Below are 16904 nucleotides of genomic sequence, written 5' to 3'. Positions count from 1 at the left end.
CACAGTTTCTATACAGTCTACCAACTATGGCAGCTCAGCAATAGGAGTACCGCCATTTGACTACACAGAAACCTGTACAAGTCAGTGCAGCCACGCTTATAAGGCAACACAACAGTCTCTTCACAGTCAAGCAGCTTCATAACAGTTCAAAGATACTGACTCCTCAGAGATCTGCGACACAGTCTGAACAGTTACTTGCAGACAGCATTACAGCAGTCTCTACACAATCAAACATCTCTACCAGATCACCATGTCACAGAAAACGATATCCTCATACAAAACAAGGTCCCAAGTCTCTGGTTCCTCCAAATCCTTGTCTGTCAGTAATGCAGCCATCATGGCACGTGCAAAAGCGGAAGCCGCAAAAGTAAGGGCTAACTTTGCCGAGCAGGAGATGCAATTAAAAATCGAGAGCAAACGCTTAGAAGCAATCGGCGAGAAGCTCGCTGCAGAGAAGGAGGCAGCGGCTGCCATAGCTGAAGCAGAAATCTTGGAGACTGCAGAACTCCCTGATATAAGAAGAACCAATGTACTTGACACAGAGAATGGATCTCAGGATTCACTGCAACGCACATCAGAATACGTACGTCAAGTCTCAAAAAGGAGTAGCAACCCTCCATCTTTACAAGGTACGCATTCAGACTTCATGCAAACAAATCAAGTACACTCTACAGCGCCACCACCAGTGGACAACAGACCACACATTTGCAAGCAAGAGAATCCTAGACACTGTGAACCTATGAGGGACAACTCTTCCCCACCTCAGATGTCTGAATCTGCAAACTCCAAGAAAGACACAGCCTACTTCACACAGAAGCGGTGTGATACCAACCGTCGGGAACCAGACAACACTAACAGGTATGACTACACACCATATACCTACCGTGTTAATGTACCGACATCTCCAAGAGCCAATCAGGACACATTAGACTTTGCTAAATTTCTCACCCGCCGTGAATTAGTCACGATTAGTATTTCAAAGTTCAATGATCGCCCTGAGAACTTCAGAGCCTGGCAGTCCTCTTTTCAAAATGCTATCAGAGGAATAGACCTTTCACATAGTGAAGAGATAGACCTCTTAATTAAATGGCTTGGGAATGAATCTGCAGAACATGCTAGAAGGATAAGAGTGATTAACATTAACCACCCTGAGAATGGACTTAGGATGATCTGGGATAGACTTAATGAGTGCTATGGCTCACCAGAGATAATAGAGAGTGCTCTGTTCAAAAGAATAGACGATTTCCCCAGGTTACCCAACAAAGGCTATCAGAGACTCAGAGAACTAAGTGACTTACTAAAAGAACTTCAAGTAGCTAAATGTGAGGGAGATTTACCAGGACTTGCCTTCCTTGACACAGCCAGAGGCGTTAACCCTATAGTGCAGAAACTACCGTATAATCTGCAGGAACAATGGATCAACCATGGCTCCAAATATAAGCGGCAGAACAAAGTGCAATTTCCACCATTCTCAGTTTTCGTGGACTTTGTACACCAGCAAGCTATGACCAGGAATGATCCTAGTTTTGCCTTTACCTTGACAAATACTGCACCTATGGTACCTAACCCCCGCAAAACATCAGTTGCAGTTCACAAGACTAATGTGCATTATTCAGATTCTTTCCGCAGGTCTACCAGCTTTAATCGCCAAGAGACCACAGACAAAGATCCAGCCAAGCAATGTCCTCTGCATCACAAACCGCATCCTCTCCTGAAATGCAGAACCTTCAGAGAAAAGTCCCTGGAGAACCGCAAAGCCTTCTTAAAGGAGAATAGGATCTGCTACAAGTGCTGTTCCTCCACATCACACCTCGCCAAGGACTGCAAGGTTAGTGCTAACTGCACAGAATGCCACAGCACAGACCACAATACCGCTCTACACCCTGGTCCTCCCCCATGGGCTTTGCAACACAGTTATACCGATACAGAGCATGGCGGGGAGCACAGTGTAGAACAAAAAGACACTGTTGCAGTCACACCAGAAATAACTTCACAATGTACCGAAGTCTGCAAAGATGCCATTAGCGGTAGATCCTGCTCCAAAATATGTTTAGTCAAAGTTTACCCCAAAGGCCATCCAGACAAAGCCGTTAAACTTTATGCAATCCTAGATGACCAAAGTAACAGGTCTCTAGCCAGATCAATCTTCTTTGAGACCTTTAATGTTAAAGGACCCAGCACTCCTTACTCCTTAAGATCCTGCGCAGGGAGTTTTGAGACAACAGGAAGGAGAGCAACTGGCTATCAAATTGAGTCCTTGGATGGGAAGACATGTCTCTCTTTACCAACTATCACAGAGTGTGACGAGATTCCAGACAATAGGAGTGAGATTCCTACACCAGATGTAGCTAAACACCATACACATTTGAAACGCATAGCACATCTGATACCAGAACTGGATCCACATGCCCAAATAAATCTACTCATTGGGAGGGATATCCTACAAGTCCACAAAGCCAGAAGTCAGATTAATGGTCCACATAACGCACCTTACGCTCAAAGACTGGATCTGGGATGGGTAATAATAGGAGAAGTATGTCTTGGAGATGTGCATAAACCAGATTCTGTCAACAGCATGCTTACCTGTACTTTAGAAAATGGACGCCCTTCTCTATTCCAGCCATGTCATAACCATTTCCTCATAAAGGAATTACCACACTGTACCTTCATAGACTCAACTAGTGACAACCATATCTGTGACAACTATCAAGATCATCTGGGACACGCAGTCTTCCAGAGAACAAAGAAGGATGACCAGGTGGCAATGTCCATAGAGGACAAACTATTCTTGGAAATAATGGAGAAAGGACTAGTCAAGGATGATGCCAACAGCTGGGTTGCTCCTCTACCCTTTAGAACACCCAGACAACGCCTTCCTAATGACAGAGAACAAGTACTCAAACGCTTCTCTTCACTTAAACACAACTTTCACAGGAAACCAGAGATGAAAGATCATTTCTTCTCCTTTATGGCTAAAATATTTGAGAATGGTCACGCCGAGATAGCTCCCATTCTTAAAGACACAGAAGAATGCTGGTACCTGCCAATGTTCGGAGTATATCACCCGAAGAAACCAGGTCAGATAAGAGTGGTGTTCGATTCCAGTGCCCAGTTTGAAGGTGTTTCTTTAAATGACGTACTCCTGACAGGACCAGACCTTAACAACAAACTCCTAGGAGTACTCATCCGTTTCCGAAAAGACTCTATTGCCTTCACAGCTGACATTCAACAAATGTTTCATTGCTTTCTTGTGAGAGAAAAAGACAGGAATTTCCTAAGATTCTTCTGGTTCAGAGACAATGACCCCTCAAAAGACATCACGGAGTATCGCATGAAGGTACACATCTTTGGTAACAGCCCTTCACCTGCAGTTGCCATCTATGGACTCAGACGTTCAGCTCAAGAGGGTGAGCTACAGTATGGTTCTGATGTTAGACAACTTGTAGATAAAGACTTCTACGTGGATGACTGCCTAAAATCTATGCCAACAGCCGAGACAGCAATCAGCCTCCTCAAAAGAGCTCAGGAAATGCTTGCTTGTTCAAACCTGAGGCTTCACAAAATAGCTTCCAACAGCAAAGTAGTGATGGAAGCCTTCCCTTCCCAAGATCATACCAGCGATTTAAGAGACTTGGATTTAGGAACCGATTCCCCACCAGCTCAACGTAGCCTTGGACTCTTGTGGGACTTAAAATCTGACACCTTTACCTTCCAAGTAAACAGCGAAGAAAGACCCTTCACTCGCAGAGGTGTTCTCTCTACTCTAAACAGCTTGTACGACCCCTTAGGATTTGCAGCTCCTGTCACTATCCAAGGTAAAGCTTTGCTCAGAGACCTAACCTGTGAGTCAATTGACTGGGATGCCCCACTGCCTCTCCAGAAAAGAAACTTGTGGCAAGAGTGGAAAGATTCTCTATCTACCTTAACCAACCTCCGCATTACACGTCCATATGCCCCCGTGCCTTCTACAGCAGTACAAAACCAGAGACTATGTGTATTCTCTGATGCCTCAACCCAAGCAATTGCTGCAGTTGCATATCTTAAGACCATGGACATCAAGGGACAATGTCATATTGGATTTGTCATGGGCAAAGCAAAGTTAGCTCCACGTCCAGAACACACAGTGCCCAGACTTGAACTTTGTGCTGCAGTACTAGCTGTAGAATTAGCTGAGCTCATTTCATCTGAGTTACCAATTGGACTCTCTAAAGCAGATTTCTACACAGACAGTAAGGTAGTATTAGGCTACATATGCAACGAGACCAGACGGTTCCATGTTTATGTCAGCAATCGTGTGCTAAGAATCAGAAGATCCACCAATCCAAAACAGTGGCACTATGTATCTACTGCTCACAATCCAGCAGATCACGCTACAAGAGCTGTCCCAGCCAGTATCCTCAAAGACACTACATGGCTCAGAGGACCTGAATTCCTGTACAAAGCAGATTCGAACAATCCTGAAAGTAGCATATTCAAGCTAGTAGACGCAGACTCAGATGTTGAAATTCGTCCACAAATAACTACAATCCATACCGTAACTTCAGATTGTCAACTTCAGCCTCACAGATTCCAAAGATTTTCAACTTGGAAATCACTTGTCAGAGCCATTACCTGCTTAACTCACATAGTCCATTCATTTAAACGCAACGCATCTGTAAGTGTGAATGGATGTAAAGGTTGGCACCACTGTCAAAATGTTTACGCACCAGAAGAAACACAACGATCCAAGAACCTTATCATCCGTGTTGTGCAGCACCAAATCTTTTCCGGAGAGATCGACTGCATTAACAGTGGAAATCCTATTCCCAAAGACAGCACCTTAAAAAAGCTAGACCCTTTTCTTGATGAAAATCATTTATTGAGAGTAGGAGGCCGTCTTCAAGAAGCAAACTTGGAGACAAATGAGAAAAATCCTTTAATCATTCCTGGGAGTCACCACATAGCTTCTTTAATTGTGCAACACTATCACAATGAAGTCAAACACCAAGGACGATTGTTTACCGAAGGAGCTCTACGATCAGCTGGGTTCTGGATTATTGGAGCGAAAAGGTGTGTAAGCAGCACAATCTTCAAATGTATCATTTGCCGTAGACTTCGTGGTACTTCCCAAACTCAGAAGATGGCTAATCTTCCAACAGACAGACTTAGTACAGACCCTCCTTTCTCCAATGTTGGTCTTGATGTATTTGGTCCATGGACTGTCATCACACGACATACTAGAGGTGCGAATGCGAACAGCAAGCGCTGGGCGGTTGCATTCACTTGTATGAGCATCAGAGCTGTTCACATCGAAGTTATAGAATCAATGGACACTTCAAGCTTCATCAATGCCTTTAGACGCTTCATTGCTATCCGTGGCCCAGTAAAACACATCCGGTCCGACAGAGGTACCAACTTCATTGGAGCAGCCAAAGAATTACAAATTAATTCGAACATTGACACTAAAAGCATAGAGAGATATCTCAGTGAGCAAGGTTGTACATGGACCTTCAACCCGCCTCATTCTTCTCATATGGGAGGTGCCTGGGAAAGGATGATCGGCATGATACGCAGAATCCTTGATTCCATATTCTTGCAAGTGGGAACTGCAAGACTTACTCACGAGAGTTTAACAACCTTCATGGCTGAAGTCTCAGCTATTGTCAACGGAAGACCATTGACTTCAGTGTCTAATGACCCAGAAGACCCACTTCTACTTACTCCGGCCACTCTTCTTACACAGAAGACCGGGATTACCTATGCTCCTCCTGGAGAATTCAATACCAAAGACCTGTTCAAACGTCAATGGAGACAAGTTCAAAGCCTTGCAAACACCTTTTGGGACAGATGGAAAAGACAATACCTTTCTACCCTGCAGTCAAGGAGCAAGTGGCAAGTTGCCAAACCCAACTTAAAACCAGGTGACATTGTGCTCGTCAGAGATTGCCAGTCACAACGCAACGAATGGCCTTTAAGTCTTGTGACCAAGACGTTCCCAAGCTAGGATGGGAAGGTTCGTAAGGTTGAGGTCAAGATCTGTAAGCGAGGAGAGACTAAGTTGTTCCTCAGACCAGTGACTGAACTATTCTTATTGTTATCTGTTTAGAGTTTAAAATATGGTACCAGTGATACCAGACGGGGAGTGTCATGCCTTCAGCATTTGCTTTGTGTAGATCTGATTACTTTTACTACAGAAAGTTGTATTATTGCCCCATCTGGTGGTCAGTCCCATCAATTAATTTGACCCTCATAGCCTCTTGTAGCCAGTCTTGCAATGCATTCTGGGATGAAGAAGCTGGGATCAGCCTTTCTACTTCCCTCATGGTCCCAGACAGTCATGCTTTACATGGGTCCAACTCTCATATAGCATTCGATGGTGAGTTTGTATATTAAATGTCTCATCTCAACCTGTTTAGCCAGTGAGTAATGTTAGCTGCACTGTAGTTTATACTTGCACATGTAATCACATGTTTGCACAGCCCATGTTATATGTACTTGTGTATATCCATTTTGCTTTTCACATGCATATCATAATTGCATATTCTTGTTTCATTAACAGTTTTACCTCATTATCACATATCATCATATCGTATTGTACATCAAATCAACGCATCATATCTGTGATCCCTTTACTGAATAATAAACACCGTTCTACAAACACCTCTTCTGAACAGATTATTGAAAAGTAAAGGTGGTTATACTGTAGGCTTCAAATTTGCCAGAAAGGGCTTAGTGAGAGGCTGAACAAGGTTACTTCCAGAAAATGTGGAGAAGATGATGTTCATCAAAATGAATTATAATCAATTCCTCCGTCGAGACATTCACCAGCAATTGCCTCCAAAAAGTACACAGGGACCTGAGATGATGGATTCCAGTGGGGACGAATTAATAATCTGTGAGGAGGGGGATGTACACAGTGAAAGGGGTGAGGAATTGAAGGATGAGGAGGAGGTGGACATCTTGCCTCTGTAGAGCCAGTTTGTGCGTGGAGAGATTGATTGCTTCTTTTTTGGTGGGGATCCAAACCAACCAGTCATTTCAGTCACAGTCATGTGGCAGACCCTGTCGCTGAAATGATGGGTTTGTTAAAGTGTGCATGTCCTGTTTATACAACATAAGGGTGGGTGGGAGGGCCCAAGGACAATTCCATCTTGCACCTCTTTTTTCTTTCATTTATCTTTGCATCATGTGCTGTTTGGGGCCTATTTTTTGAAGTGCCATCCTGTCTGACACTACAGTGCCACTCCTAGATGGGCCAGGTGTTTGTGTCGGCCACTTGGGTCGCTTAGCTTAGTCATCCAGTGACCTCGGTGCAAATTTTAGGACTAAAAATAATATTGTGAGGAGTGAGGTGTTCAGAATAGACTGGAAATGAGTGGAAATTATGGTTATTGAGGTTAATAATACTATGGATCAAAATGACCCCCACATTCTATGATTTAAGCTGTTTTTGAGGGGTTTTTGTAAAAAACAAAAACAAATCCAAAACACACCCGAATCCGACATAAAATTTCCAGGGAGGTTTTGCCAAAACGCGTCCGAATCCAAAACACGGCCGCGGAACCGAATCCAAAACCAAAACACAAAGCCCGAAAAATTTCCAGTGCACATCATTACTATAAAACAGGCTGTGTGTTGGTCATACTTGCGCACATTCATTAAGCATTATTGGAGGCCTTCCAACACTCAAAGGATAGAGTTCCTTAGAGCAACCACCAGATATGTGGTAGTCTGTCCACAAGCTGTTGATAGGTGGCAAGCCTACCGAAAGGCAAACACTAGTTTGCAGGAATCTATGATCTGCAAACTCTCTTTATTCTAAGTAAAAGGATTGCTACCTATCAACAGCTCCCACCCTACCCTTGTTATACCTTGCTAGGTCTGTTGGTTGTACCGTCTCAGGTTCAGTTATACATGATCTCTTCTTTGATTCTAGGCACTCCAAGAGTCCAAAAGAAGAAGCATGTGTAGCCACCTGAAGAACAGAAAATACTTCAGTTCTCCGATTTTTAGTTTCCTCTCATGAGTTGATGTCCATGACTGGCTACAGGGTAGCCTGATAGTTACTTTCCTTTGCTCATTTCTAAGCAACCCTTTATTAGTAGGCTCACCCCTCCTCCAGGTGAGGATTCCTTAAATCTTGTGGATTTATGTTTTGAATATTCTAGTAAACATTGTTCATTCTGCTTCTAATGTTCTCGACACCTTTCTTTTTTAAGCTCTAAGGAATTATGGGGGCTTCATTCCCCTTTTACTTTTCTCTTGTTTTACAACAGATTGTCATCTGTAAACTTCTGTAAAATCTGATAACAGGAGGCAGGACTTAGCCTTTTAGTTGCGATGTACGCACCGGTGGCATCGTTGCTCCCCGCTCCCCAGTCTGTGAGAGAAGTTAAGTCGGGAGGCTTGCACCTAACCCACCAGCTGTTGATAGGAGGCAGTTCTATTCCCTAGAAAAAAGACAGTTGGCAGAGCATAGATTCCTGCAAACTAGTGAACTTTTTACCTACTACAGAGGAGATACAAATACATATTGATAACTTGTTGCAAACTAGGAACACCTACTGCCGATGCTGAGGCGTATGTATTTTAGAGATGTGTCTTGCTATTAGTTATGCTATTTTTACATGAATTTTCTTTTGCCCTTAATTTGCTATCACGTCTGATCAGCCCCACAGGCTAACTACAGATTGCACCTTGGTTTACATAAAACCCAAAACTCCCTCTGTGACGCAGAAATGCTAACCACTGTGCCATAAAGTTAGGTCTTCGCAAGCCTGATACACTTTTAGTTACATGTAATATTGTAGCTGATAGCTTTGTTTACAGTCAGATTTTTCTTTTAGAATGTTTCTTTTAGCACTGTAAATTGCTGTGAAACACAGATGAAAAATTGCTACTGCTGTAGGGAGAAAAGCAGAGGTTATCAGAGCAACATGACAGATCTACAGACATTAACACATGTACAGTATGCCTGGCTGTTTTTGCATTAACAAAAATAATTTGCTCACATATACCTACCTCTCCTGCAAAAGGGTTTTGTAAGTGTGAATGCAGATATTAGACTTCATGAGTAAAAATGGGGAAGCTAAACATGAAGTCTCATTAAAGGATTGAAGATTGGAGCAGGTGACATTTAAAAACTATGGGGAATACCGCACTGACCAGTGATATTGTGCTAATAAGCATAAAGAAACCAAAATTAAGACAAATATCACAATAAATTCCTCTTAATGTTTATATTGGTGGTGCACCCTGAGTCAGTGTGTACTAAACAATTACCTATAGAGAGAGAGAAGATTCTGTTGTGGGTGCACTTGGAAATAGTCAGAGAAGGACTAAAGTATAGAAAAAGATTGGTAAAATATATTCATTTATTAATCCGTTAGTAAAAGTAGATGAACAGTTGGTGCATCCTAGACAAACTTACAAACAACACGTAAAAAGATGGTAAAAATTCTTCACAACACTGGTCAAACACGAATTGATAATACATAAATTGCCCTAAATTGGGGGACCAAATGTGTGGAATTATTGGTCAGTAATAGTCATCAAACCCTGAACCAATTGATATTATATGAACCCACGGGTATGCTCACTTATGAATATGAGAATTGGTCTTAAAAAATAAGTGTGGGGGAATTGCTCTAAATATCAAATGTCAGGTTAAACAAAACAACAAATGTAACCATGCATGATACTGTTTGAACAGATTAGAGAAAAGATAGTGAATCTGCTGTCAGCGTTAGGCACAGAGCATGCCAATGAATAAAAAAACTCTACTACACTTGGTCTTCCCAGGGGGTCACCCATACAAGTACTGACCAAGCCCACCACTGCTTCGCTTCCAAGATCTAATGGAATTGGGCATCTACAGTGTGGTATGATAGTAGGGGTATCGGTGCCCTACTCTGGAATCGCTGATGAGAGTTCACATGAATGAAGAAAAGTAGGGAAATGACCAGGACTATAAAAAAAACTGTAAAAAAATTAGTTGGATCTGCTGCCAGCGTTAGGCACAGGCATAAAGGGTGAAAACACCCATATGCCTGTGGATCGCTGGTGAGAGTCCAGAATATTTATAAGAAACACAGAATAAAGATAAGATGCCAACAAATGGCCTGGAATCAACAAGATGATGGGTGTATAGATCACGATGGATCTATCAGTAAAAGACTTCGTCACCATCAGTCCACATCACATCAAATGAAATAACATAGATAAGACTATTAGTATTGGTCTAAACAAAAATGAAGAGTGTGATTACATAAGGTGCTGATATATAAAGCACAATAGATCTATAGGTAAGCACACTACACAGTGAGTTCAAATTACATCAAATCAAAAGATAAGAATAAGACATATATCTGTCAATTGATATAAATAATATAATGCATAGGGTACATCTAATGAGTTAATAATAATGTTACTAAATTCCTAAATGCCGTATGACATCGTATAGAGCATAAACGTGGTTAGTCAAGACAATCAGTAAAGCTGTTCTTAAACAGATAATGAATATGACAATTAAACAGTATCTTTGTCAGGCTACACAATCCTACCATCCATCTTCTCTGCTGATATACCATTCAGAGTAGCAGCTAAACTAAGTGCAAGTAAAAATAGCAAGATACTTTTTGGTCTAATAATGACATCAAATTAGGAACATAGATATAAGAGCTGCTTATTTAGCTTTTGTAGCTGATAGCTTTGTTTACAGTCATCTTTTTCTTTTAGAATGTTTCTTGCAAAAATGCCCCTGAGTGGCGTATGTGGTGTGTGATTGCATGTCCATTATCTCACAGCTTTACCTTGACTTGTCCACTTGCTGCAGATTATGCTGAATTCACAGTCATCAGCAGCAAGGGAAGCACTGTAAATTGCTGTGAAACACAGATGAAAAATTGCTACTGCTTTAGGGAGAAAAGCAGAGGATATCAGAGCAACGTGACATATCTACAGACATTAACACATGTACAGTATGCCTGGCTGTTTTTGCATTAACAAAAATAATTTGCTCACATATACCTACCTCTCCTGCAAAAGGGCTTTGCAAGTGTAAATGCAGAAATTAGACTTAATGAGTAAAAATGGGGAAGCTAAACATGAAGTCTCATTAAATGATTGAAGATTGGCGCAGGCGACATTTACTAGTATTCAGGCTCAGTAAAGTGAGGTGCTTCTCAAGTGCAAATTACCATTTTTATTCTGACGGCCGCCACTCACCTTTTGTATAGGAAGTGAAATTACTGTCAGTCCCTGAGCAGCCCAGATGACTTCTTTGTCTGGTGTTATATCAATGTGTCAATGTGAACCTCTTTTATAGCTATTGCCTTGTTTCATTAGTTTTGGCACACATAATTCACTCTCCTCAGGGGTTAAAGGCCTATTTTACAGAGACCAGCAAACCTGATTTCTTCTTCTGTCATAGTGAACCAAATGTTTCCACAAAGAGCAGCTAAAAAAAAAAACAGAACTTTTCTAGTACAAAAATAAAATCAACAAATATCTATTGTTGCATTTGCTCCTCTCAACCACTTCTGTTTGGACTATTATTGGTCACTAACTGCATCAAGCCTTTGGCTGCTATAAGGAAGTTCCTAGAAAAATCCCTACATTTTCCCTGTGGCTTCAACTACCTCATTATGGGGTCTATTTATTATTATTACTTGTGTGAAAACCCTGAAAAGTAGCATATCTTATTGACGCATATCACTGAAATGTGAACTTATTTTTATGCCTATGTATTATTAGTTGCAGGGGCGTAGACAGCCACACAGGGTCCCGGTAATGAATGGGGGCATGGCCTAAAAAGGGTGTGTGTCCTCAACCCTAAAAATAATAAAATACAAAAGAATTATAAATGTGGGACTGCTTTACACTTCACAGGGCGCACCATTCTAATCCAGAGGAAGGTGTGGTGGGGGGGGGGGGCACTTCCTACCTTGCTAATGGAATACAGGCCACTCCTCCTCGACTGGCGCCATCTTCTCAATGATATTTGGGAGGATGGAGCATGTGCACTAGAAAGCAAAGACTCGGACACAGTATCAGAGTCTTTGATTTCAAAGTGGAGGGGGTGAGTGGACCTGGGCCCTTCCAGCAGCCCAGGCCCAGGTTATTAATTAAGTATAGGTATACTTGTGGAGGGGGTGTGAGCTGACCTGGGCCATTCCAGCAGCCCTGGCCAAGGTAATTAGTGCCCCCCTTTGTGCCACTGATTAGCTGATGTGAACCTTCAATATTTTACTGTTTCCAATTTCTTGATCCCATGTTAACTAATATGCCATGCACAAATGAGCCTTGACCTTCTAAGAAAGTGCTCTCCTTTTTACTCGTCTGCCTGAATTGTTATTTGTTCATATTGAGACTTTTCCTCTCGTTTCTCCTCAGAGTTATTTTGTTGGTACTTGACCACCACAGCACAATGCACCGCAGGATATTCTGCGCATATTTTCTTGCCGCATTCTGAAGTTGCTTCTTCCTTTTAGCATCCTGGTAACTGGCACCACTTTTGGCAGGAGCCTGCTTGGGGACAGTAGAGGTGATGCTGTCAAAGGTGTGGCCATAGTCAGGCAGAGGGAGGGGTGATGTGGTAGACACCTCTTGAGATTCACGTGGTAGGTACACATCAAAATGGCCCTTAGAGTGGTCCAGCATAAAGCGTAGCCTTCTTACGGGGAAATATTCAGTACCAAAACTCTCTTAGAACTCAGATTTGTGGTAAATCTTGAAGACAAACTTAACCTGTTACCCAACTGCTACCAGTTCACAATTAGAGATGTGCGGAGGACACTTTTCTGGTTTTGTGTTTTGGTTTTGGATCTGGATCCCCGCTCATGTTTTGGATCTGGATTGGTTTTGCCAGAACCACCCTTTCAGGTTTTGGTTTTGGATCTGGATGATTTTTGAAAAAACATAAAAACATCTAAAATCACAGAATGTGGGGGTAATTTTGATTCTACGGTATTACTAACCTCAATAACATTTATTTCCACTCATTTCCAGTCTATTCTGAACACCTCACAATATTGTTTTTAAGCCAAAAGGTTGCACCGAGGAAGCTGTATGACTAAGCTAAGTGACACAAGTGGGCGGCACAAACACCTGGCCCATCTAGGAGTGGCACTGCAGTGGCAGACAGGATGGCAGTTTTAAAAACTAGGCCCCAATGAGCACATAATTCAAAGAAAAAAAAGAGGTGCAAGATGGAATTGTGCTTGGGCCCTCTCACACAACCTTATGTTGTATAAACAGGACATGCACACTTTAACAAACCAATCATTTCAGTGTCAGGGTCTGCCACATGACTGTGACTGAAATGATTGGTTTGTTTGGGCCCCCATAAAAAAGAAGCAATTAATCCCTCTACCAAAAAAGAAGGAATTAATCTATCCTTGCACAAACTGGCTCTACAGAGACAAGATGTCATCCTTATCCTCAGATTCCTCACCCCTTTTATTGTGTACATCTTCCTCCTCGCAGAGTATTAATTTGTCCCCACTGGAATCCACCATCAAAGGTCCCTGTGTACATTCTGGAGGCAATTCCTGGAGGAATTTATAATTAATTTTGATGAACATCATCTCCACATTTTGTGGAAGTAACCTCCTATGGTGATCGCTGGCAAGGTTACCGGCTGCACTAAACACTCTTTCGGAGTACAAATTGGAGTGGGGGGGGGGACAACTTTGGTAAAATAAAGCCAATTTGTGGAAGGGCCTCCAAATTTAATCTTTTTCCTGCCAGTATACATACGGACTGTCTGACATGCCTACATGGATGCTGTCACCCATATAATCCTCCACCATTCTTTCAATGGTGACAGTATCATATGCAGTGACAGTAGACATGTCAGTAATTGTTGGCAGCTCCTTCAGTCCGGATCAGATGTCAACACTTGCTCCTGACTGCTATGCATCACCGCCAGTGGGTGGTACAAGTAGTAGTACAAGTGCGCTTGGAAATTTTATGGCTTTCCTTGCAGCCCCAATTGCGGAAGAAAATGAAGGAGGAGCTGTTGACATGTCACATTCCACTTTAGCTGACAATTTTCTCAACAGCAGGTCTTTTAAACTCTGTCTGCCTGAAAGGCTATAAAACTAGGATCGAGCACGGTGGGCAAAATGTAGTGCTCTAATTTCAACAGATTGACCACCCTTTGCGGAATCGCTCCGTATTAGCTCCTTCTTCAATTTCTCCTGCTGCTTCTGCAAAAGCCTGATAAGGGGATTTACCTGACTCAAGCAGGCAGTGTCTGAACTGACTTCACATGTGGCAAGTTCGAAGGGTTAGAGAACCTTGCACAACATGGAAATCATTCTCCACTGTGCTTGAGTCAGGTGCATTCCCCCTCCTTTGCCTATATCATAGGTGGATGTATAGGCTTGAAGGGCCTTCTGCTGCTCCTCCATCCTCTGAACCATATAGAGTGTTGAATTCAACCTCGTTACCTCCTCTTGCTTCTGGTGAAGGCAGGGCAGGTTTAGGAGTGTTTGCTGGCACTCCAGTCTTCGGCACACAGTGGCTGAATGTCGAAAGTGGCCCGCAATTTTTCAGGCCACCGACAGCATCTCCTGCACGCCCCTGTCATTTTTCAAAGAATTCTGCACCACCAATTTTAATTGTATGTGCAAAACATGGGACGTGCTGGAATTTGCCCAGATATAATGCACGCACAATATTGGCAGCATTGTCCGATATCCCAAATCTCCAGGAGAGTCTACATGGGGTAAGCCATTGTGCGATGATGTCCCTCAGTTTCTGTAAGAGGTTGTCAGTGGTGTGTCTCTTACAGAAACTAGTGATACACAGCATAGCCTGCCTAGGAACAAGTTGGCATTTGTGAGAATCTGCTACTGGTGCCGATGCTGTTGTTGTTGTGGGAGGCAAAACATCTACCCAGTGGGCTGTTACAGTCATGTAGTCCTTAGTTTGCCCTGCTCCACTTATCCATTATCCACAATGTCCGTGATTAAGTGGGCACTGGGTACAACCGCATTTTTCAGGACACTGAGGACACTTCTCTCAATGTCCCTGTACAGTCCGAGTATCACTTTCCTAGAGAAGTGGAATCTAGACGGGATTTGGTACCGAGGACACAGTACGTCCATCAACTGTCTAAATACCATTGCACTAATGGTGGATACCGAATGCACGTCTAACACCAGCATAGTTGTTATGGCCTCAGTAATCCATTTTTCAACAGGGTTACTGTTGTCATATTTCATCTTCCTCGTAAAGGACTAATGGACAGTCAGTTGCTTAGTTGAAGTAGTACAAGTGCTCTTACAACTTCCCCTCTGGGATGATGATCGACCCCCAGCAGCAGCAGCAGTGGGCGTACCACTCAAGGATTCTCCAGAGGAATCCCGGTTAGGAAAGTACTCATCAGTCATGCCAGTGATATGACCTGCAGGACTACTTCCATTCCTGACTGTGGAGGAAATTGACTTTGAGGGAGTTGGTGGTGTGGTTTGCAGGGTACAAGAGGAAGAATGGATTTAGGTGTCAGTGGACTGCTTACACTCTTACTCAAAGATTCTGAACTTGACAATGACTTCTGATGAATGCACTGCAACTGACGTATAAGGGAGGATGTTCCTAGGTGGTTAACGTCCTTACCCTTACTTATTACGGAGTGACAAAGGCAACAGATGGCTTGACACCTGTTGTCCGGATTTGTGGAGAAGTAATTCCACACCGAATAGGTGGCTTTTTGGTGTTTTGCCCAGGCATGACAATGGGCTTTCTCATCCCATGGACAACAACTGTCTTCACTGGTGCCTTATTCAAACAAACCACATCACCATCAGAATCCTCATCATCAACCTCCTCCTCAGCGCCAGCTACACCAATAGCCTTCTCATCCTGGTGTACATCCACAGTGACATCCTCAATCTCAATATCAGCAACTGGACTGGTGGTGCTCTACCCAGCACTTGCAGGAGGTGTGCAAATTGTGGTAGGAGCCTCCTTTTTCCATACAGTCTTGGGAAGGTCAGATCTAGACATCGCAACCGTGGACACACTTGGACTCTCCTTGGGGATTTGTGATATCTCTGAACGCACAGTTGTTTTTTCCTGTGCTTTAACAAGCATATTTTTTTATTTTTCAAGAAGGAGGAGGGCTTCCATCCTCATGAGAAGCTGAGCCACCAGTCATGAACAAAGGCCAAGGCCTTAGCCTTTCCTTGGCACTTTGTGTCGTAAATAGCATATTGCCAATTTTACGTTTCTTGTCAGATAATTTTTCTGATTATTAATTTTTGCTTCTTGGATTTTACATGCCCTCTATGAAATTGCAGTTGATGGAATTGCATCGTCAATGTCACGACTGGCGGCAGCAGCAGCTTCAGCACTCGTACTAGGAACTGGAAGTGGTTCCTGATCTTTCACTATTTTTTCCTCCAAATTGTTGTTCTCCATTTCACAGGACAGCACCCCTTTAAGTTTACAGCACACAGAACACTGCCCCTTTATTTTCACAGCACACCTGTATTCTTGCAGCATACAGGACCAGTGTACTTTTATTTTACAAATGGCACCCCTGAATTTTTACAGCATACAGTGCCAGTGTAATGTTCTCACTTTGATAGATTTTAATAGATATAACATGAATTAAAATGTAAACATATAGACTGGACACTGAGGAAGCCGCTGAAACGGACCCTGAGGCAGAGAAACGTGTTTGTGGGACAGGAGAGTTGTTGTGAGACAGGAGAATACTCCCCACCATCACAGTAATTATACTTGTGTCTCATAATTTGCATTTACCGGCTGGTGAACTGTTGAAATCTATGCCCCAGTGCTAAAAGGGAAGAAGAAATTGAATCCCAGCTATTAGGCTGACATCTAGTGAAATTGTCTGCTTGCCTTTGCAGCAATAAGGAGAAGTTACCTGATTGAGTGCTTTGCAAGGTCTA

General features: G+C 42.7%; 1 pseudogene; it reads right to left on the bottom strand.

The window, feature by feature from the left end:
• Nucleotides 1-9755: 9755 nt before the first annotated feature.
• On the bottom strand, nt 9756-9874 carry LOC134913826 (5S ribosomal RNA; annotated as a pseudogene).
• Nucleotides 9875-16904: the final 7030 nt, after the last annotated feature.

This window comes from Pseudophryne corroboree, chromosome 4, assembly GCF_028390025.1.
Source record: "Pseudophryne corroboree isolate aPseCor3 chromosome 4, aPseCor3.hap2, whole genome shotgun sequence".
Classification (NCBI taxonomy): Eukaryota; Metazoa; Chordata; class Amphibia; order Anura; family Myobatrachidae; genus Pseudophryne; species Pseudophryne corroboree.
This window is presented reverse-complemented; position numbering and strand designations above follow the sequence as displayed.